A 26,396-nucleotide genomic window follows, 5' to 3' on the forward strand; every position below is an offset into this window, starting at 1 on the left:
TGGTGATGTCGTCTATTATGGCCTTCATAGAAGCAACAGGAGATTGTTGCATCCATCTAGAACCCTCAGAACTACAGTGCTATGATGTCACTCACTTCCACAGGCCTTGCAGAGTGTAAACAACAACAACCCAGCTTTGTTGTGTATGTAACCATAGGGATTTGTGATGTCACCTAGAACCTTCACAGCAGCGACAGCTTTATGAGGAGCATCAGCACTGCTCTGCCTGAGCAGAACCATCACCGCCATAGGTTGTCAAATAACCCGGGTTTAACCCACACAGGTAAGTCCAATGGGGTGCAGGCATGTCCTCTATGCTTACAGCTTCCCGTGGGTGTTGGTTTGATACCGTTTGGGGACAGCCAAGGAGGCATCTGCAGGCAACAAAGGTAGGTGTGTGCTTGTGTGTGTGTTTCCTATGCAGATCCTAAGCCCAGTGTCACATGCAAGTAGGAGGAGTAAGAAGGGTTCCTGGCAAATCCGGGTTATGGATTGCATTTAAAAAGGCCCCGTGGGAGTGCAATGGGCCCCTGTCTTGCTGCTTAGCAATAATGGTATGGGTTTAGGTTCTGCTGTGTGTACTGGTGGTTGACTGCCCCCCAGCCCAGAGTGTGCATGGAAAATTGTCTGGCAGCCTCCCTGACAGCAAGCAGTGATAGTGCCCATGAAGGGGACCTTGTTGGGCCCGCCCCTTTCACGGTTATCGCTTCTCGGCCTTTTGGCTAAGATCAAGTGTAGTATCTGTTCTTATCAGTTTAATATCTGATACGTCCCCTATCTGGGGACCATATATTAAATGGATTTTTGAGAACGGGGGCCGATTTCGAAGCTTGCTTCCGTCGCCCTATGCATTGACCCGATATGGCAGTATCTTCGGGTACAGTGCACCACCCCCTTACAGGGTTAAAAAGAAAGATTCCTACTTTCATTGCTACCTGCTTGCTGGCTAGCCAGCTAGCCAGCCCTGTGGGCCTTGCTGCTGCTGCTGCTGCAGCCAAAAAACAAAAGGTGGTGCTGCTGCTGCTTCTGCTTGTGTCTGGCCGCTGTTGGAGCGTCCAGGCACAGGACTTCTGCTGCTGCTGACTAAATGGCCTCCTTAATTGGATCATTTGAGTAGCCAGCACACCTGTGCAGGTAGGGCATGACATGATAGGCAGCTGCCTTGATAGCGGGTGGGTGCTGAATGTTCCTAATTGACAAAATAAGATTAATGCTTATGAAGAAATATAAAATCTCATCCCTTCCCCAATATCGCGCCACACCCCTACCCCTTAATTCCCTGGTTGAACTTGATGGACATATGTCTTTTTTCGACCGTACTAACTATGTAACTATGTAACATAACATGGGGGGGGGGGGGTCTCCTGGCTGTTCACACAGGTGTGTCATTGCTGTACATTGACCATGCATTGCTTCTGTGGTATTGCAAAGGCAAAGACAAATGCTTCCAGCCATCCATTGCACTAATGGATTGGTCATCAGCTGGCTGTCTATGTCCCGCATCAATATAGACCAAAGTACAGAGGGTTAGGCTATGCTATTGTGCACCTACCTGATGCATCAGAAGGTGCGAGGCCCTTGCTAAATTCTGTGCACAGACTTTGAGATCTATGCTTTAGACTGTATCTAAACCTGCTCCAACATGGACTGACATTCTGGCCTACTTTCAGCCGATGCGACTTGTCTGTCGCTGAACAGTCGCTTTTTATGTATTCAGCACCTATGTATAATGTTGTAAAAATGCTCTAGAAGCTAAAGTCGCAGAAATGTCACACATATTTGGCCTGCAACTTTCTGTGCGACAAATTCAGACAGGAAAAATCAGTATAAATCCTTAGAAAATTATCCCCCAGTGTCTCCATCTGCTGGCGGTATTGAATAAGCATTGCTGCACTGATGGGGTATGCATTAGACGAAAAAAAAGAAGAAAAAGAAGAATAATACGCCCAGAAAAGAGGCGAAAAGGAGAAAAACGTAAAAAAACGTGAAAAAAAAGTAAGAGGAAGAGAAGGGAAAAAAAGGTGGAAATGGGTTTAAAAGTGATTTCGGCGGAGAAATATATATATATATATATATATATATATATATATATATATATATACGCGCACACACACACATATATATAAACGTATTCTCCGTTGAGATATTGCAGCCGCTGCTGTGTCCAGGCCCAGGAGCCTTAGCACTGTGCTGTGATGTCACTCAATACCACTGACATCACTAGGTGTAAACAACATCTCTCCTTTGCTGTGTATGTGACTATGGAGCTGTTTGGTGATGTCGTCTATTATGGCCTTCATAGAAGCAACAGGAGATTGTTGCATCCATCTAGAACCCTCAGAACTACAGTGCTATGATGTCACTCACTTCCACAGGCCTTGCAGAGTGTAAACAACAACAACCCAGCTTTGTTGTGTATGTAACCATAGGGATTTGTGATGTCACCTAGAACCTTCACAGCAGCGACAGCTTTATGAGGAGCATCAGCACTGCTCTGCCTGAGCAGAACCATCACCGCCATAGGTTGTCAAATAACCCGGGTTTAACCCACACAGGTAAGTCCAATGGGGTGCAGGCATGTCCTCTATGCTTACAGCTTCCCGTGGGTGTTGGTTTGATACCGTTTGGGGACAGCCAAGGAGGCATCTGCAGGCAACAAAGGTAGGTGTGTGCTTGTGTGTGTGTTTCCTATGCAGATCCTAAGCCCAGTGTCACATGCAAGTAGGAGGAGTAAGAAGGGTTCCTGGCAAATCCGGGTTATGGATTGCATTTAAAAAGGCCCCGTGGGAGTGCAATGGGCCCCTGTCTTGCTGCTTAGCAATAATGGTATGGGTTTAGGTTCTGCTGTGTGTACTGGTGGTTGACTGCCCCCCAGCCCAGAGTGTGCATGGAAAATTGTCTGGCAGCCTCCCTGACAGCAAGCAGTGATAGTGCCCATGAAGGGGACCTTGTTGGGCCCGCCCCTTTCACGGTTATCGCTTCTCGGCCTTTTGGCTAAGATCAAGTGTAGTATCTGTTCTTATCAGTTTAATATCTGATACGTCCCCTATCTGGGGACCATATATTAAATGGATTTTTGAGAACGGGGGCCGATTTCGAAGCTTGCTTCCGTCGCCCTATGCATTGACCCGATATGGCAGTATCTTCGGGTACAGTGCACCACCCCCTTACAGGGTTAAAAAGAAAGATTCCTACTTTCATTGCTACCTGCTTGCTGGCTAGCCAGCTAGCCAGCCCTGTGGGCCTTGCTGCTGCTGCTGCTGCAGCCAAAAAACAAAAGGTGGTGCTGCTGCTGCTTCTGCTTCTGCTTGTGTCTGGCCGCTGTTGGAGCGTCCAGGCACAGGACTTCTGCTGCTGCTGACTAAATGGCCTCCTTAATTGGATCATTTGAGTAGCCAGCACACCTGTGCAGGTAGGGCATGACATGATAGGCAGCTGCCTTGATAGCGGGTGGGTGCTGAATGTTCCTAATTGACAAAATAAGATTAATGCTTATGAAGAAATATAAAATCTCATCCCTTCCCCAATATCGCGCCACACCCCTACCCCTTAATTCCCTGGTTGAACTTGATGGACATATGTCTTTTTTCGACCGTACTAACTATGTAACTATGTAACATAACATGGGGGGGGGGGGTCTCCTGGCTGTTCACACAGGTGTGTCATTGCTGTACATTGACCATGCATTGCTTCTGTGGTATTGCAAAGGCAAAGACAAATGCTTCCAGCCATCCATTGCACTAATGGATTGGTCATCAGCTGGCTGTCTATGTCCCGCATCAATATAGACCAAAGTACAGAGGGTTAGGCTATGCTATTGTGCACCTACCTGATGCATCAGAAGGTGCGAGGCCCTTGCTAAATTCTGTGCACAGACTTTGAGATCTATGCTTTAGACTGTATCTAAACCTGCTCCAACATGGACTGACATTCTGGCCTACTTTCAGCCGATGCGACTTGTCTGTCGCTGAACAGTCGCTTTTTATGTATTCAGCACCTATGTATAATGTTGTAAAAATGCTCTAGAAGCTAAAGTCGCAGAAATGTCACACATATTTGGCCTGCAACTTTCTGTGCGACAAATTCAGACAGGAAAAATCAGTATAAATCCTTAGAAAATTATCCCCCAGTGTCTCCATCTGCTGGCGGTATTGAATAAGCATTGCTGCACTGATGGGGTATGCATTAGACGAAAAAAAAGAAGAAAAAGAAGAATAATACGCCCAGAAAAGAGGCGAAAAGGAGAAAAACGTAAAAAAACGTGAAAAAAAAGTAAGAGGAAGAGAAGGGAAAAAAAGGTGGAAATGGGTTTAAAAGTGATTTCGGCGGAGAAATATATATATATATATATATATATATATATATATATATATACGCGCACACACACACATATATATAAACGTATTCTCCGTTGAGATATTGCAGCCGCTGCTGTGTCCAGGCCCAGGAGCCTTAGCACTGTGCTGTGATGTCACTCAATACCACTGACATCACTAGGTGTAAACAACATCTCTCCTTTGCTGTGTATGTGACTATGGAGCTGTTTGGTGATGTCGTCTATTATGGCCTTCATAGAAGCAACAGGAGATTGTTGCATCCATCTAGAACCCTCAGAACTACAGTGCTATGATGTCACTCACTTCCACAGGCCTTGCAGAGTGTAAACAACAACAACCCAGCTTTGTTGTGTATGTAACCATAGGGATTTGTGATGTCACCTAGAACCTTCACAGCAGCGACAGCTTTATGAGGAGCATCAGCACTGCTCTGCCTGAGCAGAACCATCACCGCCATAGGTTGTCAAATAACCCGGGTTTAACCCACACAGGTAAGTCCAATGGGGTGCAGGCATGTCCTCTATGCTTACAGCTTCCCGTGGGTGTTGGTTTGATACCGTTTGGGGACAGCCAAGGAGGCATCTGCAGGCAACAAAGGTAGGTGTGTGCTTGTGTGTGTGTTTCCTATGCAGATCCTAAGCCCAGTGTCACATGCAAGTAGGAGGAGTAAGAAGGGTTCCTGGCAAATCCGGGTTATGGATTGCATTTAAAAAGGCCCCGTGGGAGTGCAATGGGCCCCTGTCTTGCTGCTTAGCAATAATGGTATGGGTTTAGGTTCTGCTGTGTGTACTGGTGGTTGACTGCCCCCCAGCCCAGAGTGTGCATGGAAAATTGTCTGGCAGCCTCCCTGACAGCAAGCAGTGATAGTGCCCATGAAGGGGACCTTGTTGGGCCCGCCCCTTTCACGGTTATCGCTTCTCGGCCTTTTGGCTAAGATCAAGTGTAGTATCTGTTCTTATCAGTTTAATATCTGATACGTCCCCTATCTGGGGACCATATATTAAATGGATTTTTGAGAACGGGGGCCGATTTTGAAGCTTGCTTCCGTCGCCCTATGCATTGACCCGATATGGCAGTATCTTCGGGTACAGTGCACCACCCCCTTACAGGGTTAAAAAGAAAGATTCCTACTTTCATTGCTACCTGCTTGCTGGCTAGCCAGCTAGCCAGCCCTGTGGGCCTTGCTGCTGCTGCTGCTGCAGCCAAAAAACAAAAGGTGCTGCTGCTGCTGCTTCTGCTTCTGCTTGTGTCTGGCCGCTGTTGGAGCGTCCAGGCACAGGACTTCTGCTGCTGCTGACTAAATGGCCTCCTTAATTGGATCATTTGAGTAGCCAGCACACCTGTGCAGGTAGGGCATGACATGATAGGCAGCTGCCTTGATAGCGGGTGGGTGCTGAATGTTCCTAATTGACAAAATAAGATTAATGCTTATGAAGAAATATAAAATCTCATCCCTTCCCCAATATCGCGCCACACCCCTACCCCTTAATTCCCTGGTTGAACTTGATGGACATATGTCTTTTTTCGACCGTACTAACTATGTAACTATGTAACATAACATGGGGGGGGGGGGGGGGGTCTCCTGGCTGTTCACACAGGTGTGTCATTGCTGTACATTGACCATGCATTGCTTCTGTGGTATTGCAAAGGCAAAGACAAATGCTTCCAGCCATCCATTGCACTAATGGATTGGTCATCAGCTGGCTGTCTATGTCCCGCATCAATATAGACCAAAGTACAGAGGGTTAGGCTATGCTATTGTGCACCTACCTGATGCATCAGAAGGTGCGAGGCCCTTGCTAAATTCTGTGCACAGACTTTGAGATCTATGCTTTAGACTGTATCTAAACCTGCTCCAACATGGACTGACATTCTGGCCTACTTTCAGCCGATGCGACTTGTCTGTCGCTGAACAGTCGCTTTTTATGTATTCAGCACCTATGTATAATGTTGTAAAAATGCTCTAGAAGCTAAAGTCGCAGAAATGTCACACATATTTGGCCTGCAACTTTCTGTGCGACAAATTCAGACAGGAAAAATCAGTATAAATCCTTAGAAAATTATCCCCCAGTGTCTCCATCTGCTGGCGGTATTGAATAAGCATTGCTGCACTGATGGGGTATGCATTAGACGAAAAAAAAGAAGAAAAAGAAGAATAATACGCCCAGAAAAGAGGCGAAAAGGAGAAAAACGTAAAAAAACGTGAAAAAAAAGTAAGAGGAAGAGAAGGGAAAAAAAGGTGGAAATGGGTTTAAAAGTGATTTCGGCGGAGAAATATATATATATATATATATATATATATATATATATATATATATATATACGCGCACACACACACATATATATAAACGTATTCTCCGTTGAGATATTGCAGCCGCTGCTGTGTCCAGGCCCAGGAGCCTTAGCACTGTGCTGTGATGTCACTCAATACCACTGACATCACTAGGTGTAAACAACATCTCTCCTTTGCTGTGTATGTGACTATGGAGCTGTTTGGTGATGTCGTCTATTATGGCCTTCATAGAAGCAACAGGAGATTGTTGCATCCATCTAGAACCCTCAGAACTACAGTGCTATGATGTCACTCACTTCCACAGGCCTTGCAGAGTGTAAACAACAACAACCCAGCTTTGTTGTGTATGTAACCATAGGGATTTGTGATGTCACCTAGAACCTTCACAGCAGCGACAGCTTTATGAGGAGCATCAGCACTGCTCTGCCTGAGCAGAACCATCACCGCCATAGGTTGTCAAATAACCCGGGTTTAACCCACACAGGTAAGTCCAATGGGGTGCAGGCATGTCCTCTATGCTTACAGCTTCCCGTGGGTGTTGGTTTGATACCGTTTGGGGACAGCCAAGGAGGCATCTGCAGGCAACAAAGGTAGGTGTGTGCTTGTGTGTGTGTTTCCTATGCAGATCCTAAGCCCAGTGTCACATGCAAGTAGGAGGAGTAAGAAGGGTTCCTGGCAAATCCGGGTTATGGATTGCATTTAAAAAGGCCCCGTGGGAGTGCAATGGGCCCCTGTCTTGCTGCTTAGCAATAATGGTATGGGTTTAGGTTCTGCTGTGTGTACTGGTGGTTGACTGCCCCCCAGCCCAGAGTGTGCATGGAAAATTGTCTGGCAGCCTCCCTGACAGCAAGCAGTGATAGTGCCCATGAAGGGGACCTTGTTGGGCCCGCCCCTTTCACGGTTATCGCTTCTCGGCCTTTTGGCTAAGATCAAGTGTAGTATCTGTTCTTATCAGTTTAATATCTGATACGTCCCCTATCTGGGGACCATATATTAAATGGATTTTTGAGAACGGGGGCCGATTTTGAAGCTTGCTTCCGTCGCCCTATGCATTGACCCGATATGGCAGTATCTTCGGGTACAGTGCACCACCCCCTTACAGGGTTAAAAAGAAAGATTCCTACTTTCATTGCTACCTGCTTGCTGGCTAGCCAGCTAGCCAGCCCTGTGGGCCTTGCTGCTGCTGCTGCTGCAGCCAAAAAACAAAAGGTGCTGCTGCTGCTGCTTCTGCTTCTGCTTGTGTCTGGCCGCTGTTGGAGCGTCCAGGCACAGGACTTCTGCTGCTGCTGACTAAATGGCCTCCTTAATTGGATCATTTGAGTAGCCAGCACACCTGTGCAGGTAGGGCATGACATGATAGGCAGCTGCCTTGATAGCGGGTGGGTGCTGAATGTTCCTAATTGACAAAATAAGATTAATGCTTATGAAGAAATATAAAATCTCATCCCTTCCCCAATATCGCGCCACACCCCTACCCCTTAATTCCCTGGTTGAACTTGATGGACATATGTCTTTTTTCGACCGTACTAACTATGTAACTATGTAACATAACATGGGGGGGGGGGGGGGGTCTCCTGGCTGTTCACACAGGTGTGTCATTGCTGTACATTGACCATGCATTGCTTCTGTGGTATTGCAAAGGCAAAGACAAATGCTTCCAGCCATCCATTGCACTAATGGATTGGTCATCAGCTGGCTGTCTATGTCCCGCATCAATATAGACCAAAGTACAGAGGGTTAGGCTATGCTATTGTGCACCTACCTGATGCATCAGAAGGTGCGAGGCCCTTGCTAAATTCTGTGCACAGACTTTGAGATCTATGCTTTAGACTGTATCTAAACCTGCTCCAACATGGACTGACATTCTGGCCTACTTTCAGCCGATGCGACTTGTCTGTCGCTGAACAGTCGCTTTTTATGTATTCAGCACCTATGTATAATGTTGTAAAAATGCTCTAGAAGCTAAAGTCGCAGAAATGTCACACATATTTGGCCTGCAACTTTCTGTGCGACAAATTCAGACAGGAAAAATCAGTATAAATCCTTAGAAAATTATCCCCCAGTGTCTCCATCTGCTGGCGGTATTGAATAAGCATTGCTGCACTGATGGGGTATGCATTAGACGAAAAAAAAGAAGAAAAAGAAGAATAATACGCCCAGAAAAGAGGCGAAAAGGAGAAAAACGTAAAAAAACGTGAAAAAAAAGTAAGAGGAAGAGAAGGGAAAAAAAGGTGGAAATGGGTTTAAAAGTGATTTCGGCGGAGAAATATATATATATATATATATATATATATATATATATATATATATATATACGCGCACACACACACATATATATAAACGTATTCTCCGTTGAGATATTGCAGCCGCTGCTGTGTCCAGGCCCAGGAGCCTTAGCACTGTGCTGTGATGTCACTCAATACCACTGACATCACTAGGTGTAAACAACATCTCTCCTTTGCTGTGTATGTGACTATGGAGCTGTTTGGTGATGTCGTCTATTATGGCCTTCATAGAAGCAACAGGAGATTGTTGCATCCATCTAGAACCCTCAGAACTACAGTGCTATGATGTCACTCACTTCCACAGGCCTTGCAGAGTGTAAACAACAACAACCCAGCTTTGTTGTGTATGTAACCATAGGGATTTGTGATGTCACCTAGAACCTTCACAGCAGCGACAGCTTTATGAGGAGCATCAGCACTGCTCTGCCTGAGCAGAACCATCACCGCCATAGGTTGTCAAATAACCCGGGTTTAACCCACACAGGTAAGTCCAATGGGGTGCAGGCATGTCCTCTATGCTTACAGCTTCCCGTGGGTGTTGGTTTGATACCGTTTGGGGACAGCCAAGGAGGCATCTGCAGGCAACAAAGGTAGGTGTGTGCTTGTGTGTGTGTTTCCTATGCAGATCCTAAGCCCAGTGTCACATGCAAGTAGGAGGAGTAAGAAGGGTTCCTGGCAAATCCGGGTTATGGATTGCATTTAAAAAGGCCCCGTGGGAGTGCAATGGGCCCCTGTCTTGCTGCTTAGCAATAATGGTATGGGTTTAGGTTCTGCTGTGTGTACTGGTGGTTGACTGCCCCCCAGCCCAGAGTGTGCATGGAAAATTGTCTGGCAGCCTCCCTGACAGCAAGCAGTGATAGTGCCCATGAAGGGGACCTTGTTGGGCCCGCCCCTTTCACGGTTATCGCTTCTCGGCCTTTTGGCTAAGATCAAGTGTAGTATCTGTTCTTATCAGTTTAATATCTGATACGTCCCCTATCTGGGGACCATATATTAAATGGATTTTTGAGAACGGGGGCCGATTTCGAAGCTTGCTTCCGTCGCCCTATGCATTGACCCGATATGGCAGTATCTTCGGGTACAGTGCACCACCCCCTTACAGGGTTAAAAAGAAAGATTCCTACTTTCATTGCTACCTGCTTGCTGGCTAGCCAGCTAGCCAGCCCTGTGGGCCTTGCTGCTGCTGCTGCTGCAGCCAAAAAACAAAAGGTGGTGCTGCTGCTGCTTCTGCTTCTGCTTGTGTCTGGCCGCTGTTGGAGCGTCCAGGCACAGGACTTCTGCTGCTGCTGACTAAATGGCCTCCTTAATTGGATCATTTGAGTAGCCAGCACACCTGTGCAGGTAGGGCATGACATGATAGGCAGCTGCCTTGATAGCGGGTGGGTGCTGAATGTTCCTAATTGACAAAATAAGATTAATGCTTATGAAGAAATATAAAATCTCATCCCTTCCCCAATATCGCGCCACACCCCTACCCCTTAATTCCCTGGTTGAACTTGATGGACATATGTCTTTTTTCGACCGTACTAACTATGTAACTATGTAACATAACATGGGGGGGGGGGGGGGTCTCCTGGCTGTTCACACAGGTGTGTCATTGCTGTACATTGACCATGCATTGCTTCTGTGGTATTGCAAAGGCAAAGACAAATGCTTCCAGCCATCCATTGCACTAATGGATTGGTCATCAGCTGGCTGTCTATGTCCCGCATCAATATAGACCAAAGTACAGAGGGTTAGGCTATGCTATTGTGCACCTACCTGATGCATCAGAAGGTGCGAGGCCCTTGCTAAATTCTGTGCACAGACTTTGAGATCTATGCTTTAGACTGTATCTAAACCTGCTCCAACATGGACTGACATTCTGGCCTACTTTCAGCCGATGCGACTTGTCTGTCGCTGAACAGTCGCTTTTTATGTATTCAGCACCTATGTATAATGTTGTAAAAATGCTCTAGAAGCTAAAGTCGCAGAAATGTCACACATATTTGGCCTGCAACTTTCTGTGCGACAAATTCAGACAGGAAAAATCAGTATAAATCCTTAGAAAATTATCCCCCAGTGTCTCCATCTGCTGGCGGTATTGAATAAGCATTGCTGCACTGATGGGGTATGCATTAGACGAAAAAAAAGAAGAAAAAGAAGAATAATACGCCCAGAAAAGAGGCGAAAAGGAGAAAAACGTAAAAAAACGTGAAAAAAAAGTAAGAGGAAGAGAAGGGAAAAAAAGGTGGAAATGGGTTTAAAAGTGATTTCGGCGGAGAAATATATATATATATATATATATATATATATATATATATATATATATACGCGCACACACACACATATATATAAACGTATTCTCCGTTGAGATATTGCAGCCGCTGCTGTGTCCAGGCCCAGGAGCCTTAGCACTGTGCTGTGATGTCACTCAATACCACTGACATCACTAGGTGTAAACAACATCTCTCCTTTGCTGTGTATGTGACTATGGAGCTGTTTGGTGATGTCGTCTATTATGGCCTTCATAGAAGCAACAGGAGATTGTTGCATCCATCTAGAACCCTCAGAACTACAGTGCTATGATGTCACTCACTTCCACAGGCCTTGCAGAGTGTAAACAACAACAACCCAGCTTTGTTGTGTATGTAACCATAGGGATTTGTGATGTCACCTAGAACCTTCACAGCAGCGACAGCTTTATGAGGAGCATCAGCACTGCTCTGCCTGAGCAGAACCATCACCGCCATAGGTTGTCAAATAACCCGGGTTTAACCCACACAGGTAAGTCCAATGGGGTGCAGGCATGTCCTCTATGCTTACAGCTTCCCGTGGGTGTTGGTTTGATACCGTTTGGGGACAGCCAAGGAGGCATCTGCAGGCAACAAAGGTAGGTGTGTGCTTGTGTGTGTGTTTCCTATGCAGATCCTAAGCCCAGTGTCACATGCAAGTAGGAGGAGTAAGAAGGGTTCCTGGCAAATCCGGGTTATGGATTGCATTTAAAAAGGCCCCGTGGGAGTGCAATGGGCCCCTGTCTTGCTGCTTAGCAATAATGGTATGGGTTTAGGTTCTGCTGTGTGTACTGGTGGTTGACTGCCCCCCAGCCCAGAGTGTGCATGGAAAATTGTCTGGCAGCCTCCCTGACAGCAAGCAGTGATAGTGCCCATGAAGGGGACCTTGTTGGGCCCGCCCCTTTCACGGTTATCGCTTCTCGGCCTTTTGGCTAAGATCAAGTGTAGTATCTGTTCTTATCAGTTTAATATCTGATACGTCCCCTATCTGGGGACCATATATTAAATGGATTTTTGAGAACGGGGGCCGATTTCGAAGCTTGCTTCCGTCGCCCTATGCATTGACCCGATATGGCAGTATCTTCGGGTACAGTGCACCACCCCCTTACAGGGTTAAAAAGAAAGATTCCTACTTTCATTGCTACCTGCTTGCTGGCTAGCCAGCTAGCCAGCCCTGTGGGCCTTGCTGCTGCTGCTGCTGCAGCCAAAAAACAAAAGGTGGTGCTGCTGCTGCTTCTGCTTCTGCTTGTGTCTGGCCGCTGTTGGAGCGTCCAGGCACAGGACTTCTGCTGCTGCTGACTAAATGGCCTCCTTAATTGGATCATTTGAGTAGCCAGCACACCTGTGCAGGTAGGGCATGACATGATAGGCAGCTGCCTTGATAGCGGGTGGGTGCTGAATGTTCCTAATTGACAAAATAAGATTAATGCTTATGAAGAAATATAAAATCTCATCCCTTCCCCAATATCGCGCCACACCCCTACCCCTTAATTCCCTGGTTGAACTTGATGGACATATGTCTTTTTTCGACCGTACTAACTATGTAACTATGTAACATAACATGGGGGGGGGGGGGGGGTCTCCTGGCTGTTCACACAGGTGTGTCATTGCTGTACATTGACCATGCATTGCTTCTGTGGTATTGCAAAGGCAAAGACAAATGCTTCCAGCCATCCATTGCACTAATGGATTGGTCATCAGCTGGCTGTCTATGTCCCGCATCAATATAGACCAAAGTACAGAGGGTTAGGCTATGCTATTGTGCACCTACCTGATGCATCAGAAGGTGCGAGGCCCTTGCTAAATTCTGTGCACAGACTTTGAGATCTATGCTTTAGACTGTATCTAAACCTGCTCCAACATGGACTGACATTCTGGCCTACTTTTAGCCGATGCGACTTGTCTGTCGCTGAACAGTCGCTTTTTATGTATTCAGCACCTATGTATAATGTTGTAAAAATGCTCTAGAAGCTAAAGTCGCAGAAATGTCACACATATTTGGCCTGCAACTTTCTGTGCGACAAATTCAGACAGGAAAAATCAGTATAAATCCTTAGAAAATTATCCCCCAGTGTCTCCATCTGCTGGCGGTATTGAATAAGCATTGCTGCACTGATGGGGTATGCATTAGACGAAAAAAAAGAAGAAAAAGAAGAATAATACGCCCAGAAAAGAGGCGAAAAGGAGAAAAACGTAAAAAAACGTGAAAAAAAAGTAAGAGGAAGAGAAGGGAAAAAAAGGTGGAAATGGGTTTAAAAGTGATTTCGGCGGAGAAATATATATATATATATATATATATATATATATATATATACGCGCACACACACACATATATATAAACGTATTCTCCGTTGAGATATTGCAGCCGCTGCTGTGTCCAGGCCCAGGAGCCTTAGCACTGTGCTGTGATGTCACTCAATACCACTGACATCACTAGGTGTAAACAACATCTCTCCTTTGCTGTGTATGTGACTATGGAGCTGTTTGGTGATGTCGTCTATTATGGCCTTCATAGAAGCAACAGGAGATTGTTGCATCCATCTAGAACCCTCAGAACTACAGTGCTATGATGTCACTCACTTCCACAGGCCTTGCAGAGTGTAAACAACAACAACCCAGCTTTGTTGTGTATGTAACCATAGGGATTTGTGATGTCACCTAGAACCTTCACAGCAGCGACAGCTTTATGAGGAGCATCAGCACTGCTCTGCCTGAGCAGAACCATCACCGCCATAGGTTGTCAAATAACCCGGGTTTAACCCACACAGGTAAGTCCAATGGGGTGCAGGCATGTCCTCTATGCTTACAGCTTCCCGTGGGTGTTGGTTTGATACCGTTTGGGGACAGCCAAGGAGGCATCTGCAGGCAACAAAGGTAGGTGTGTGCTTGTGTGTGTGTTTCCTATGCAGATCCTAAGCCCAGTGTCACATGCAAGTAGGAGGAGTAAGAAGGGTTCCTGGCAAATCCGGGTTATGGATTGCATTTAAAAAGGCCCCGTGGGAGTGCAATGGGCCCCTGTCTTGCTGCTTAGCAATAATGGTATGGGTTTAGGTTCTGCTGTGTGTACTGGTGGTTGACTGCCCCCCAGCCCAGAGTGTGCATGGAAAATTGTCTGGCAGCCTCCCTGACAGCAAGCAGTGATAGTGCCCATGAAGGGGACCTTGTTGGGCCCGCCCCTTTCACGGTTATCGCTTCTCGGCCTTTTGGCTAAGATCAAGTGTAGTATCTGTTCTTATCAGTTTAATATCTGATACGTCCCCTATCTGGGGACCATATATTAAATGGATTTTTGAGAACGGGGGCCGATTTCGAAGCTTGCTTCCGTCGCCCTATGCATTGACCCGATATGGCAGTATCTTCGGGTACAGTGCACCACCCCCTTACAGGGTTAAAAAGAAAGATTCCTACTTTCATTGCTACCTGCTTGCTGGCTAGCCAGCTAGCCAGCCCTGTGGGCCTTGCTGCTGCTGCTGCTGCAGCCAAAAAACAAAAGGTGGTGCTGCTGCTGCTTCTGCTTCTGCTTGTGTCTGGCCGCTGTTGGAGCGTCCAGGCACAGGACTTCTGCTGCTGCTGACTAAATGGCCTCCTTAATTGGATCATTTGAGTAGCCAGCACACCTGTGCAGGTAGGGCATGACATGATAGGCAGCTGCCTTGATAGCGGGTGGGTGCTGAATGTTCCTAATTGACAAAATAAGATTAATGCTTATGAAGAAATATAAAATCTCATCCCTTCCCCAATATCGCGCCACACCCCTACCCCTTAATTCCCTGGTTGAACTTGATGGACATATGTCTTTTTTCGACCGTACTAACTATGTAACTATGTAACATAACATGGGGGGGGGGGGGTCTCCTGGCTGTTCACACAGGTGTGTCATTGCTGTACATTGACCATGCATTGCTTCTGTGGTATTGCAAAGGCAAAGACAAATGCTTCCAGCCATCCATTGCACTAATGGATTGGTCATCAGCTGGCTGTCTATGTCCCGCATCAATATAGACCAAAGTACAGAGGGTTAGGCTATGCTATTGTGCACCTACCTGATGCATCAGAAGGTGCGAGGCCCTTGCTAAATTCTGTGCACAGACTTTGAGATCTATGCTTTAGACTGTATCTAAACCTGCTCCAACATGGACTGACATTCTGGCCTACTTTCAGCCGATGCGACTTGTCTGTCGCTGAACAGTCGCTTTTTATGTATTCAGCACCTATGTATAATGTTGTAAAAATGCTCTAGAAGCTAAAGTCGCAGAAATGTCACACATATTTGGCCTGCAACTTTCTGTGCGACAAATTCAGACAGGAAAAATCAGTATAAATCCTTAGAAAATTATCCCCCAGTGTCTCCATCTGCTGGCGGTATTGAATAAGCATTGCTGCACTGATGGGGTATGCATTAGACGAAAAAAAAGAAGAAAAAGAAGAATAATACGCCCAGAAAAGAGGCGAAAAGGAGAAAAACGTAAAAAAACTTGAAAAAAAAGTAAGAGGAAGAGAAGGGAAAAAAAGGTGGAAATGGGTTTAAAAGTGATTTCGGCGGAGAAATATATATATATATATATATATATATATATATATATATATATATACGCGCACACACACACATATATATAAACGTATTCTCCGTTGAGATATTGCAGCCGCTGCTGTGTCCAGGCCCAGGAGCCTTAGCACTGTGCTGTGATGTCACTCAATACCACTGACATCACTAGGTGTAAACAACATCTCTCCTTTGCTGTGTATGTGACTATGGAGCTGTTTGGTGATGTCGTCTATTATGGCCTTCATAGAAGCAACAGGAGATTGTTGCATCCATCTAGAACCCTCAGAACTACAGTGCTATGATGTCACTCACTTCCACAGGCCTTGCAGAGTGTAAACAACAACAACCCAGCTTTGTTGTGTATGTAACCATAGGGATTTGTGATGTCACCTAGAACCTTCACAGCAGCGACAGCTTTATGAGGAGCATCAGCACTGCTCTGCCTGAGCAGAACCATCACCGCCATAGGTTGTCAAATAACCCGGGTTTAACCCACACAGGTAAGTCCAATGGGGTGCAGGCATGTCCTCTATGCTTACAGCTTCCCGTGGGTGTTGGTTTGATACCGTTTGGGGACAGCCAAGGAGGCATCTGCAGGCAACAAAGGTAGGTGTGTGCTTGTGTGTGTGTTTCCTATGCAGATCCTAAGCCCAGTGTCACATGCAAGTAGGAGGAGTAAGAAGGGTTCCTGGCAAATCCGGGTTATGGATTGCATTTAAAAAGGCCCCGTGGGAGTGCAATGGGCCCCTGTCTTGCTGCTTAGCAATAATGGTATGGGTTTAGGTTCTGCTGTGTGTACTGGTGGTTGACTGCCCCCCAGCCCAGAGTGTGCATGGAAAATTGTCTGGCAGCCTCCCTGACAGCAAGCAGTGATAGTGCCCATGAAGGGGACCTTGTTGGGCCCGCCCCTTTCACGGTTATCGCTTCTCGGCCTTTTGGCTAAGATCAAGTGTAGTATCTGTTCTTATCAGTTTAATATCTGATACGTCCCCTATCTGGGGACCATATATTAAATGGATTTTTGAGAACGGGGGCCGATTTCGAAGCTTGCTTCCGTCGCCCTATGCATTGACCCGATATGGCAGTATCTTCGGGTACAGTGCACCACCCCCTTACAGGGTTAAAAAGAAAGATTCCTACTTTCATTGCTACCTGCTTGCTGGCTAGCCAGCTAGCCAGCCCTGTGGGCCTTGCTGCTGCTGCTGCTGCAGCCAAAAAACAAAAGGTGGTGCTGCTGCTGCTTCTGCTTCTGCTTGTGTCTGGCCGCTGTTGGAGCGTCCAGGCACAGGACTTCTGCTGCTGCTGACTAAATGGCCTCCTTAATTGGATCATTTGAGTAGCCAGCACACCTGTGCAGGTAGGGCATGACATGATAGGCAGCTGCCTTGATAGCGGGTGGGTGCTGAATGTTCCTAATTGACAAAATAAGATTAATGCTTATGAAGAAATATAAAATCTCATCCCTTCCCCAATATCGCGCCACACCCCTACCCCTTAATTCCCTGGTTGAACTTGATGGACATATGTCTTTTTTCGACCGTACTAACTATGTAACTATGTAACATAACATGGGGGGGGGGGGGTCTCCTGGCTGTTCACACAGGTGTGTCATTGCTGTACATTGACCATGCATTGCTTCTGTGGTATTGCAAAGGCAAAGACAAATGCTTCCAGCCATCCATTGCACTAATGGATTGTCATCAGCTGGCTGTCTATGTCCCGCATCAATATAGACCAAAGTACAGAGGGTTAGGCTATGCTATTGTGCACCTACCTGATGCATCAGAAGGTGCGAGGCCCTTGCTAAATTCTGTGCACAGACTTTGAGATCTATGCTTTAGACTGTATCTAAACCTGCTCCAACATGGACTGACATTCTGGCCTACTTTCAGCCGATGCGACTTGTCTGTCGCTGAACAGTCGCTTTTTATGTATTCAGCACCTATGTATAATGTTGTAAAAATGCTCTAGAAGCTAAAGTCGCAGAAATGTCACACATATTTGGCCTGCAACTTTCTGTGCGACAAATTCAGACAGGAAAAATCAGTATAAATCCTTAGAAAATTATCCCCCAGTGTCTCCATCTGCTGGCGGTATTGAATAAGCATTGCTGCACTGATGGGGTATGCATTAGACGAAAAAAAAGAAGAAAAAGAAGAATAATACGCCCAGAAAAGAGGCGAAAAGGAGAAAAACGTAAAAAAACGTGAAAAAAAAGTAAGAGGAAGAGAAGGGAAAAAAAGGTGGAAATGGGTTTAAAAGTGATTTCGGCGGAGAAATATATATATATATATATATATATATATATATATATATATATACGCGCACACACACACATATATATAAACGTATTCTCCGTTGAGATATTGCAGCCGCTGCTGTGTCCAGGCCCAGGAGCCTTAGCACTGTGCTGTGATGTCACTCAATACCACTGACATCACTAGGTGTAAACAACATCTCTCCTTTGCTGTGTATGTGACTATGGAGCTGTTTGGTGATGTCGTCTATTATGGCCTTCATAGAAGCAACAGGAGATTGTTGCATCCATCTAGAACCCTCAGAACTACAGTGCTATGATGTCACTCACTTCCACAGGCCTTGCAGAGTGTAAACAACAACAACCCAGCTTTGTTGTGTATGTAACCATAGGGATTTGTGATGTCACCTAGAACCTTCACAGCAGCGACAGCTTTATGAGGAGCATCAGCACTGCTCTGCCTGAGCAGAACCATCACCGCCATAGGTTGTCAAATAACCCGGGTTTAACCCACACAGGTAAGTCCAATGGGGTGCAGGCATGTCCTCTATGCTTACAGCTTCCCGTGGGTGTTGGTTTGATACCGTTTGGGGACAGCCAAGGAGGCATCTGCAGGCAACAAAGGTAGGTGTGTGCTTGTGTGTGTGTTTCCTATGCAGATCCTAAGCCCAGTGTCACATGCAAGTAGGAGGAGTAAGAAGGGTTCCTGGCAAATCCGGGTTATGGATTGCATTTAAAAAGGCCCCGTGGGAGTGCAATGGGCCCCTGTCTTGCTGCTTAGCAATAATGGTATGGGTTTAGGTTCTGCTGTGTGTACTGGTGGTTGACTGCCCCCCAGCCCAGAGTGTGCATGGAAAATTGTCTGGCAGCCTCCCTGACAGCAAGCAGTGATAGTGCCCATGAAGGGGACCTTGTTGGGCCCGCCCCTTTCACGGTTATCGCTTCTCGGCCTTTTGGCTAAGATCAAGTGTAGTATCTGTTCTTATCAGTTTAATATCTGATACGTCCCCTATCTGGGGACCATATATTAAATGGATTTTTGAGAACGGGGGCCGATTTCGAAGCTTGCTTCCGTCGCCCTATGCATTGACCCGATATGGCAGTATCTTCGGGTACAGTGCACCACCCCCTTACAGGGTTAAAAAGAAAGATTCCTACTTTCATTGCTACCTGCTTGCTGGCTAGCCAGCTAGCCAGCCCTGTGGGCCTTGCTGCTGCTGCTGCTGCAGCCAAAAAACAAAAGGTGGTGCTGCTGCTGCTTCTGCTTCTGCTTGTGTCTGGCCGCTGTTGGAGCGTCCAGGCACAGGACTTCTGCTGCTGCTGACTAAATGGCCTCCTTAATTGGATCATTTGAGTAGCCAGCACACCTGTGCAGGTAGGGCATGACATGATAGGCAGCTGCCTTGATAGCGGGTGGGTGCTGAATGTTCCTAATTGACAAAATAAGATTAATGCTTATGAAGAAATATAAAATCTCATCCCTTCCCCAATATCGCGCCACACCCCTACCCCTTAATTCCCTGGTTGAACTTGATGGACATATGTCTTTTTTCGACCGTACTAACTATGTAACTATGTAACATAACATGGGGGGGGGGGGTCTCCTGGCTGTTCACACAGGTGTGTCATTGCTGTACATTGACCATGCATTGCTTCTGTGGTATTGCAAAGGCAAAGACAAATGCTTCCAGCCATCCATTGCACTAATGGATTGGTCATCAGCTGGCTGTCTATGTCCCGCATCAATATAGACCAAAGTACAGAGGGTTAGGCTATGCTATTGTGCACCTACCTGATGCATCAGAAGGTGCGAGGCCCTTGCTAAATTCTGTGCACAGACTTTGAGATCTATGCTTTAGACTGTATCTAAACCTGCTCCAACATGGACTGACATTCTGGCCTACTTTCAGCCGATGCGACTTGTCTGTCGCTGAACAGTCGCTTTTTATGTATTCAGCACCTATGTATAATGTTGTAAAAATGCTCTAGAAGCTAAAGTCGCAGAAATGTCACACATATTTGGCCTGCAACTTTCTGTGCGACAAATTCAGACAGGAAAAATAAGTATAAATCCTTAGAAAATTATCCCCCAGTGTCTCCATCTGCTGGCGGTATTGAATAAGCATTGCTGCACTGATGGGGTATGCATTAGACGAAAAAAAAGAAGAAAAAGAAGAATAATACGCCCAGAAAAGAGGCGAAAAGGAGAAAAACGTAAAAAAACGTGAAAAAAAAGTAAGAGGAAGAGAAGGGAAAAAAAGGTGGAAATGGGTTTAAAAGTGATTTCGGCGGAGAAATATATATATATATATATATATATATATATATATATATATACGCGCACACACACACATATATATAAACGTATTCTCCGTTGAGATATTGCAGCCGCTGCTGTGTCCAGGCCCAGGAGCCTTAGCACTGTGCTGTGATGTCACTCAATACCACTGACATCACTAGGTGTAAACAACATCTCTCCTTTGCTGTGTATGTGACTATGGAGCTGTTTGGTGATGTCGTCTATTATGGCCTTCATAGAAGCAACAGGAGATTGTTGCATCCATCTAGAACCCTCAGAACTACAGTGCTATGATGTCACTCACTTCCACAGGCCTTGCAGAGTGTAAACAACAACAACCCAGCTTTGTTGTGTATGTAACCATAGGGATTTGTGATGTCACCTAGAACCTTCACAGCAGCGACAGCTTTATGAGGAGCATCAGCACTGCTCTGCCTGAGCAGAACCATCACCGCCATAGGTTGTCAAATAACCCGGGTTTAACCCACACAGGTAAGTCCAATGGGGTGCAGGCATGTCCTCTATGCTTACAGCTTCCCGTGGGTGTTGGTTTGATACCGTTTGGGGACAGCCAAGGAGGCATCTGCAGGCAACAAAGGTAGGTGTGTGCTTGTGTGTGTGTTTCCTATGCAGATCCTAAGCCCAGTGTCACATGCAAGTAGGAGGAGTAAGAAGGGTTCCTGGCAAATCCGGGTTATGGATTGCATTTAAAAAGGCCCCGTGGGAGTGCAATGGGCCCCTGTCTTGCTGCTTAGCAATAATTGTATGGGTTTAGGTTCTGCTGTGTGTACTGGTGGTTGACTGCCCCCCAGCCCAGAGTGTGCATGGAAAATTGTCTGGCAGCCTCCCTGACAGCAAGCAGTGATAGTGCCCATGAAGGGGACCTTGTTGGGCCCGCCCCTTTCACGGTTATCGCTTCTCGGCCTTTTGGCTAAGATCAAGTGTAGTATCTGTTCTTATCAGTTTAATATCTGATACGTCCCCTATCTGGGGACCATATATTAAATGGATTTTTGAGAACGGGGGCCGATTTCGAAGCTTGCTTCCGTCGCCCTATGCATTGACCCGATATGGCAGTATCTTCGGGTACAGTGCACCACCCCCTTACAGGGTTAAAAAGAAAGATTCCTACTTTCATTGCTACCTGCTTGCTGGCTAGCCAGCTAGCCAGCCCTGTGGGCCTTGCTGCTGCTGCTGCTGCAGCCAAAAAACAAAAGGTGGTGCTGCTGCTGCTTCTGCTTCTGCTTGTGTCTGGCCGCTGTTGGAGCGTCCAGGCACAGGACTTCTGCTGCTGCTGACTAAATGGCCTCCTTAATTGGATCATTTGAGTAGCCAGCACACCTGTGCAGGTAGGGCATGACATGATAGGCAGCTGCCTTGATAGCGGGTGGGTGCTGAATGTTCCTAATTGACAAAATAAGATTAATGCTTATGAAGAAATATAAAATCTCATCCCTTCCCCAATATCGCGCCACACCCCTACCCCTTAATTCCCTGGTTGAACTTGATGGACATATGTCTTTTTTCGACCGTACTAACTATGTAACTATGTAACATAACATGGGGGGGGGGGTCTCCTGGCTGTTCACACAGGTGTGTCATTGCTGTAGATTGACCATGCATTGCTTCTGTGGTATTGCAAAGGCAAAGACAAATGCTTCCAGCCATCCATTGCACTAATGGATTGGTCATCAGCTGGCTGTCTATGTCCCGCATCAATATAGACCAAAGTACAGAGGGTTAGGCTATGCTATTGTGCACCTACCTGATGCATCAGAAGGTGCGAGGCCCTTGCTAAATTCTGTGCACAGACTTTGAGATCTATGCTTTAGACTGTATCTAAACCTGCTCCAACATGGACTGACATTCTGGCCTACTTTCAGCCGATGCGACTTGTCTGTCGCTGAACAGTCGCTTTTTATGTATTCAGCACCTATGTATAATGTTGTAAAAATGCTCTAGAAGCTAAAGTCGCAGAAATGTCACACATATTTGGCCTGCAACTTTCTGTGCGACAAATTCAGACAGGAAAAATAAGTATAAATCCTTAGAAAATTATCCCCCAGTGTCTCCATCTGCTGGCGGTATTGAATAAGCATTGCTGCACTGATGGGGTATGCATTAGACGAAAAAAAAGAAGAAAAAGAAGAATAATACGCCCAGAAAAGAGGCGAAAAGGAGAAAAACGTAAAAAAACGTGAAAAAAAAGTAAGAGGAAGAGAAGGGAAAAAAAGGTGGAAATGGGTTTAAAAGTGATTTCGGCGGAGAATATATATATATATATATATATATATATATATATATATATATATATATATACGCGCACACACACACATATATATAAACGTATTCTCCGTTGAGATATTGCAGCCGCTGCTGTGTCCAGGCCCAGGAGCCTTAGCACTGTGCTGTGATGTCACTCAATACCACTGACATCACTAGGTGTAAACAACATCTCTCCTTTGCTGTGTATGTGACTATGGAGCTGTTTGGTGATGTCGTCTATTATGGCCTTCATAGAAGCAACAGGAGATTGTTGCATCCATCTAGAACCCTCAGAACTACAGTGCTATGATGTCACTCACTTCCACAGGCCTTGCAGAGTGTAAACAACAACAACCCAGCTTTGTTGTGTATGTAACCATAGGGATTTGTGATGTCACCTAGAACCTTCACAGCAGCGACAGCTTTATGAGGAGCATCAGCACTGCTCTGCCTGAGCAGAACCATCACCGCCATAGGTTGTCAAATAACCCGGGTTTAACCCACACAGGTAAGTCCAATGGGGTGCAGGCATGTCCTCTATGCTTACAGCTTCCCGTGGGTGTTGGTTTGATACCGTTTGGGGACAGCCAAGGAGGCATCTGCAGGCAACAAAGGTAGGTGTGTGCTTGTGTGTGTGTTTCCTATGCAGATCCTAAGCCCAGTGTCACATGCAAGTAGGAGGAGTAAGAAGGGTTCCTGGCAAATCCGGGTTATGGATTGCATTTAAAAAGGCCCCGTGGGAGTGCAATGGGCCCCTGTCTTGCTGCTTAGCAATAATTGTATGGGTTTAGGTTCTGCTGTGTGTACTGGTGGTTGACTGCCCCCCAGCCCAGAGTGTGCATGGAAAATTGTCTGGCAGCCTCCCTGACAGCAAGCAGTGATAGTGCCCATGAAGGGGACCTTGTTGGGCCCGCCCCTTTCACGGTTATCGCTTCTCGGCCTTTTGGCTAAGATCAAGTGTAGTATCTGTTCTTATCAGTTTAATATCTGATACGTCCCCTATCTGGGGACCATATATTAAATGGATTTTTGAGAACGGGGGCCGATTTCGAAGCTTGCTTCCGTCGCCCTATGCATTGACCCGATATGGCAGTATCTTCGGGTACAGTGCACCACCCCCTTACAGGGTTAAAAAGAAAGATTCCTACTTTCATTGCTACCTGCTTGCTGGCTAGCCAGCTAGCCAGCCCTGTGGGCCTTGCTGCTGCTGCTGCTGCAGCCAAAAAACAAAAGGTGGTGCTGCTGCTGCTTCTGCTTCTGCTTGTGTCTGGCCGCTGTTGGAGCGTCCAGGCACAGGACTTCTGCTGCTGCTGACTAAATGGCCTCCTTAATTGGATCATTTGAGTAGCCAGCACACCTGTGCAGGTAGGGCATGACATGATAGGCAGCTGCCTTGATAGCGGGTGGGTGCTGAATGTTCCTAATTGACAAAATAAGATTAATGCTTATGAAGAAATATAAAATCTCATCCCTTCCCCAATATCGCGCCACACCCCTACCCCTTAATTCCCTGGTTGAACTTGATGGACATATGTCTTTTTTCGACCGTACTAACTATGTAACTATGTAACATAACATGGGGGGGGGGGGTCTCCTGGCTGTTCACACAGGTGTGTCATTGCTGTAGATTGACCATGCATTGCTTCTGTGGTATTGCAAAGGCAAAGACAAATGCTTCCAGCCATCCATTGCACTAATGGATTGGTCATCAGCTGGCTGTCTATGTCCCGCATCAATATAGACCAAAGTACAGAGGGTTAGGCTATGCTATTGTGCACCTACCTGATGCATCAGAAGGTGCGAGGCCCTTGCTAAATTCTGTGCACAGACTTTGAGATCTATGCTTTAGACTGTATCTAAACCTGCTCCAACATGGACTGACATTCTGGCCTACTTTCAGCCGATGCGACTTGTCTGTCGCTGAACAGTCGCTTTTTATGTATTCAGCACCTATGTATAATGTTGTAAAAATGCTCTAGAAGCTAAAGTCGCAGAAATGTCACACATATTTGGCCTGCAACTTTCTGTGCGACAAATTCAGACAGGAAAAATCAGTATAAATCCTTAGAAAATTATCCCCCAGTGTCTCCATCTGCTGGCGGTATTGAATAAGCATTGCTGCACTGATGGGGTATGCATTAGACGAAAAAAAAGAAGAAAAAGAAGAATAATACGCCCAGAAAAGAGGCGAAAAGGAGAAAAACGTAAAAAAACGTGAAAAAAAAGTAAGAGGAAGAGAAGGGAAAAGAAGGTGGAAATGGGTTTAAAAGTGATTTCGGCGGAGAATATATATATATATATATATATATATATATATATATATATATATACGCGCACACACACACATATATATAAACGTATTCTCCGTTGAGATATTGCAGCCGCTGCTGTGTCCAGGCCCAGGAGCCTTAGCACTGTGCTGTGATGTCACTCAATACCACTGACATCACTAGGTGTAAACAACATCTCTCCTTTGCTGTGTATGTGACTATGGAGCTGTTTGGTGATGTCGTCTATTATGGCCTTCATAGAAGCAACAGGAGATTGTTGCATCCATCTAGAACCCTCAGAACTACAGTGCTATGATGTCACTCACTTCCACAGGCCTTGCAGAGTGTAAACAACAACAACCCAGCTTTGTTGTGTATGTAACCATAGGGATTTGTGATGTCACCTAGAACCTTCACAGCAGCGACAGCTTTATGAGGAGCATCAGCACTGCTCTGCCTGAGCAGAACCATCACCGCCATAGGTTGTCAAATAACCCGGGTTTAACCCACACAGGTAAGTCCAATGGGGTGCAGGCATGTCCTCTATGCTTACAGCTTCCCGTGGGTGTTGGTTTGATACCGTTTGGGGACAGCCAAGGAGGCATCTGCAGGCAACAAAGGTAGGTGTGTGCTTGTGTGTGTGTTTCCTATGCAGATCCTAAGCCCAGTGTCACATGCAAGTAGGAGGAGTAAGAAGGGTTCCTGGCAAATCCGGGTTATGGATTGCATTTAAAAAGGCCCCGTGGGAGTGCAATGGGCCCCTGTCTTGCTGCTTAGCAATAATGGTATGGGTTTAGGTTCTGCTGTGTGTACTGGTGGTTGACTGCCCCCCAGCCCAGAGTGTGCATGGAAAATTGTCTGGCAGCCTCCCTGACAGCAAGCAGTGATAGTGCCCATGAAGGGGACCTTGTTGGGCCCGCCCCTTTCACGGTTATCGCTTCTCGGCCTTTTGGCTAAGATCAAGTGTAGTATCTGTTCTTATCAGTTTAATATCTGATACGTCCCCTATCTGGGGACCATATATTAAATGGATTTTTGAGAACGGGGGCCGATTTCGAAGCTTGCTTCCGTCGCCCTATGCATTGACCCGATATGGCAGTATCTTCGGGTACAGTGCACCACCCCCTTACAGGGTTAAAAAGAAAGATTCCTACTTTCATTGCTACCTGCTTGCTGGCTAGCCAGCTAGCCAGCCCTGTGGGCCTTGCTGCTGCTGCTGCTGCAGCCAAAAAACAAAAGGTGGTGCTGCTGCTGCTTCTGCTGCTGCTTGTGTCTGGCCGCTGTTGGAGCGTCCAGGCACAGGACTTCTGCTGCTGCTGACTAAATGGCCTCCTTAATTGGATCATTTGAGTAGCCAGCACACCTGTGCAGGTAGGGCATGACATGATAGGCAGCTGCCTTGATAGCGGGTGGGTGCTGAATGTTCCTAATTGACAAAATAAGATTAATGCTTATGAAGAAATATAAAATCTCATCCCTTCCCCAATATCGCGCCACACCCCTACCCCTTAATTCCCTGGTTGAACTTGATGGACATATGTCTTTTTTCGACCGTACTAACTATGTAACTA

The 26,396-nt window shown here is 46.2% G+C and overlaps 12 non-coding genes across 12 annotated transcripts; all 12 read left to right on the forward strand.

Moving 5' to 3' along the window:
* The first annotated feature begins 702 nt into the window (after positions 1-702).
* Positions 703-893, forward strand: LOC130315502 (U2 spliceosomal RNA). The gene has a single exon (XR_008862983.1). It is a non-coding gene; the product is annotated as a U2 spliceosomal RNA (small nuclear RNA).
* Positions 894-2,974: 2,081 nt separating this feature from the next.
* On the forward strand, positions 2,975-3,165 carry LOC130315503 (U2 spliceosomal RNA). Its single transcript, XR_008862984.1, has one exon. It is a non-coding gene; the product is annotated as a U2 spliceosomal RNA (small nuclear RNA).
* A 2,082-nt stretch (positions 3,166-5,247) lies between these two features.
* On the forward strand, positions 5,248-5,438 carry LOC130315470 (U2 spliceosomal RNA). Its single transcript, XR_008862954.1, has one exon. It is a non-coding gene; the product is annotated as a U2 spliceosomal RNA (small nuclear RNA).
* A 2,095-nt stretch (positions 5,439-7,533) lies between these two features.
* Positions 7,534-7,724, forward strand: LOC130315593 (U2 spliceosomal RNA). The gene has a single exon (XR_008863065.1). It is a non-coding gene; the product is annotated as a U2 spliceosomal RNA (small nuclear RNA).
* A 2,094-nt stretch (positions 7,725-9,818) lies between these two features.
* LOC130315504 (U2 spliceosomal RNA) lies at positions 9,819-10,009 on the forward strand. Its single transcript, XR_008862985.1, has one exon. It is a non-coding gene; the product is annotated as a U2 spliceosomal RNA (small nuclear RNA).
* A 2,091-nt stretch (positions 10,010-12,100) lies between these two features.
* On the forward strand, positions 12,101-12,291 carry LOC130315505 (U2 spliceosomal RNA). Its single transcript, XR_008862986.1, has one exon. It is a non-coding gene; the product is annotated as a U2 spliceosomal RNA (small nuclear RNA).
* Positions 12,292-14,375: 2,084 nt separating this feature from the next.
* Positions 14,376-14,566, forward strand: LOC130315506 (U2 spliceosomal RNA). Its single transcript, XR_008862987.1, has one exon. It is a non-coding gene; the product is annotated as a U2 spliceosomal RNA (small nuclear RNA).
* A 2,087-nt stretch (positions 14,567-16,653) lies between these two features.
* LOC130315508 (U2 spliceosomal RNA) lies at positions 16,654-16,844 on the forward strand. Its single transcript, XR_008862988.1, has one exon. It is a non-coding gene; the product is annotated as a U2 spliceosomal RNA (small nuclear RNA).
* Positions 16,845-18,928: 2,084 nt separating this feature from the next.
* LOC130315509 (U2 spliceosomal RNA) lies at positions 18,929-19,119 on the forward strand. Its single transcript, XR_008862989.1, has one exon. It is a non-coding gene; the product is annotated as a U2 spliceosomal RNA (small nuclear RNA).
* A 2,082-nt stretch (positions 19,120-21,201) lies between these two features.
* On the forward strand, positions 21,202-21,392 carry LOC130315510 (U2 spliceosomal RNA). Its single transcript, XR_008862990.1, has one exon. It is a non-coding gene; the product is annotated as a U2 spliceosomal RNA (small nuclear RNA).
* Positions 21,393-23,482: 2,090 nt separating this feature from the next.
* LOC130315511 (U2 spliceosomal RNA) lies at positions 23,483-23,673 on the forward strand. The gene has a single exon (XR_008862991.1). It is a non-coding gene; the product is annotated as a U2 spliceosomal RNA (small nuclear RNA).
* A 2,085-nt stretch (positions 23,674-25,758) lies between these two features.
* LOC130315512 (U2 spliceosomal RNA) lies at positions 25,759-25,949 on the forward strand. Its single transcript, XR_008862992.1, has one exon. It is a non-coding gene; the product is annotated as a U2 spliceosomal RNA (small nuclear RNA).
* The last annotated feature ends 447 nt before the right edge of the window (positions 25,950-26,396 follow it).

The sequence above is a fragment of the Hyla sarda genome, unplaced genomic scaffold (assembly GCF_029499605.1).
Source record: "Hyla sarda isolate aHylSar1 unplaced genomic scaffold, aHylSar1.hap1 scaffold_188, whole genome shotgun sequence".
NCBI lineage: Eukaryota > Metazoa > Chordata > Amphibia > Anura > Hylidae > Hyla > Hyla sarda.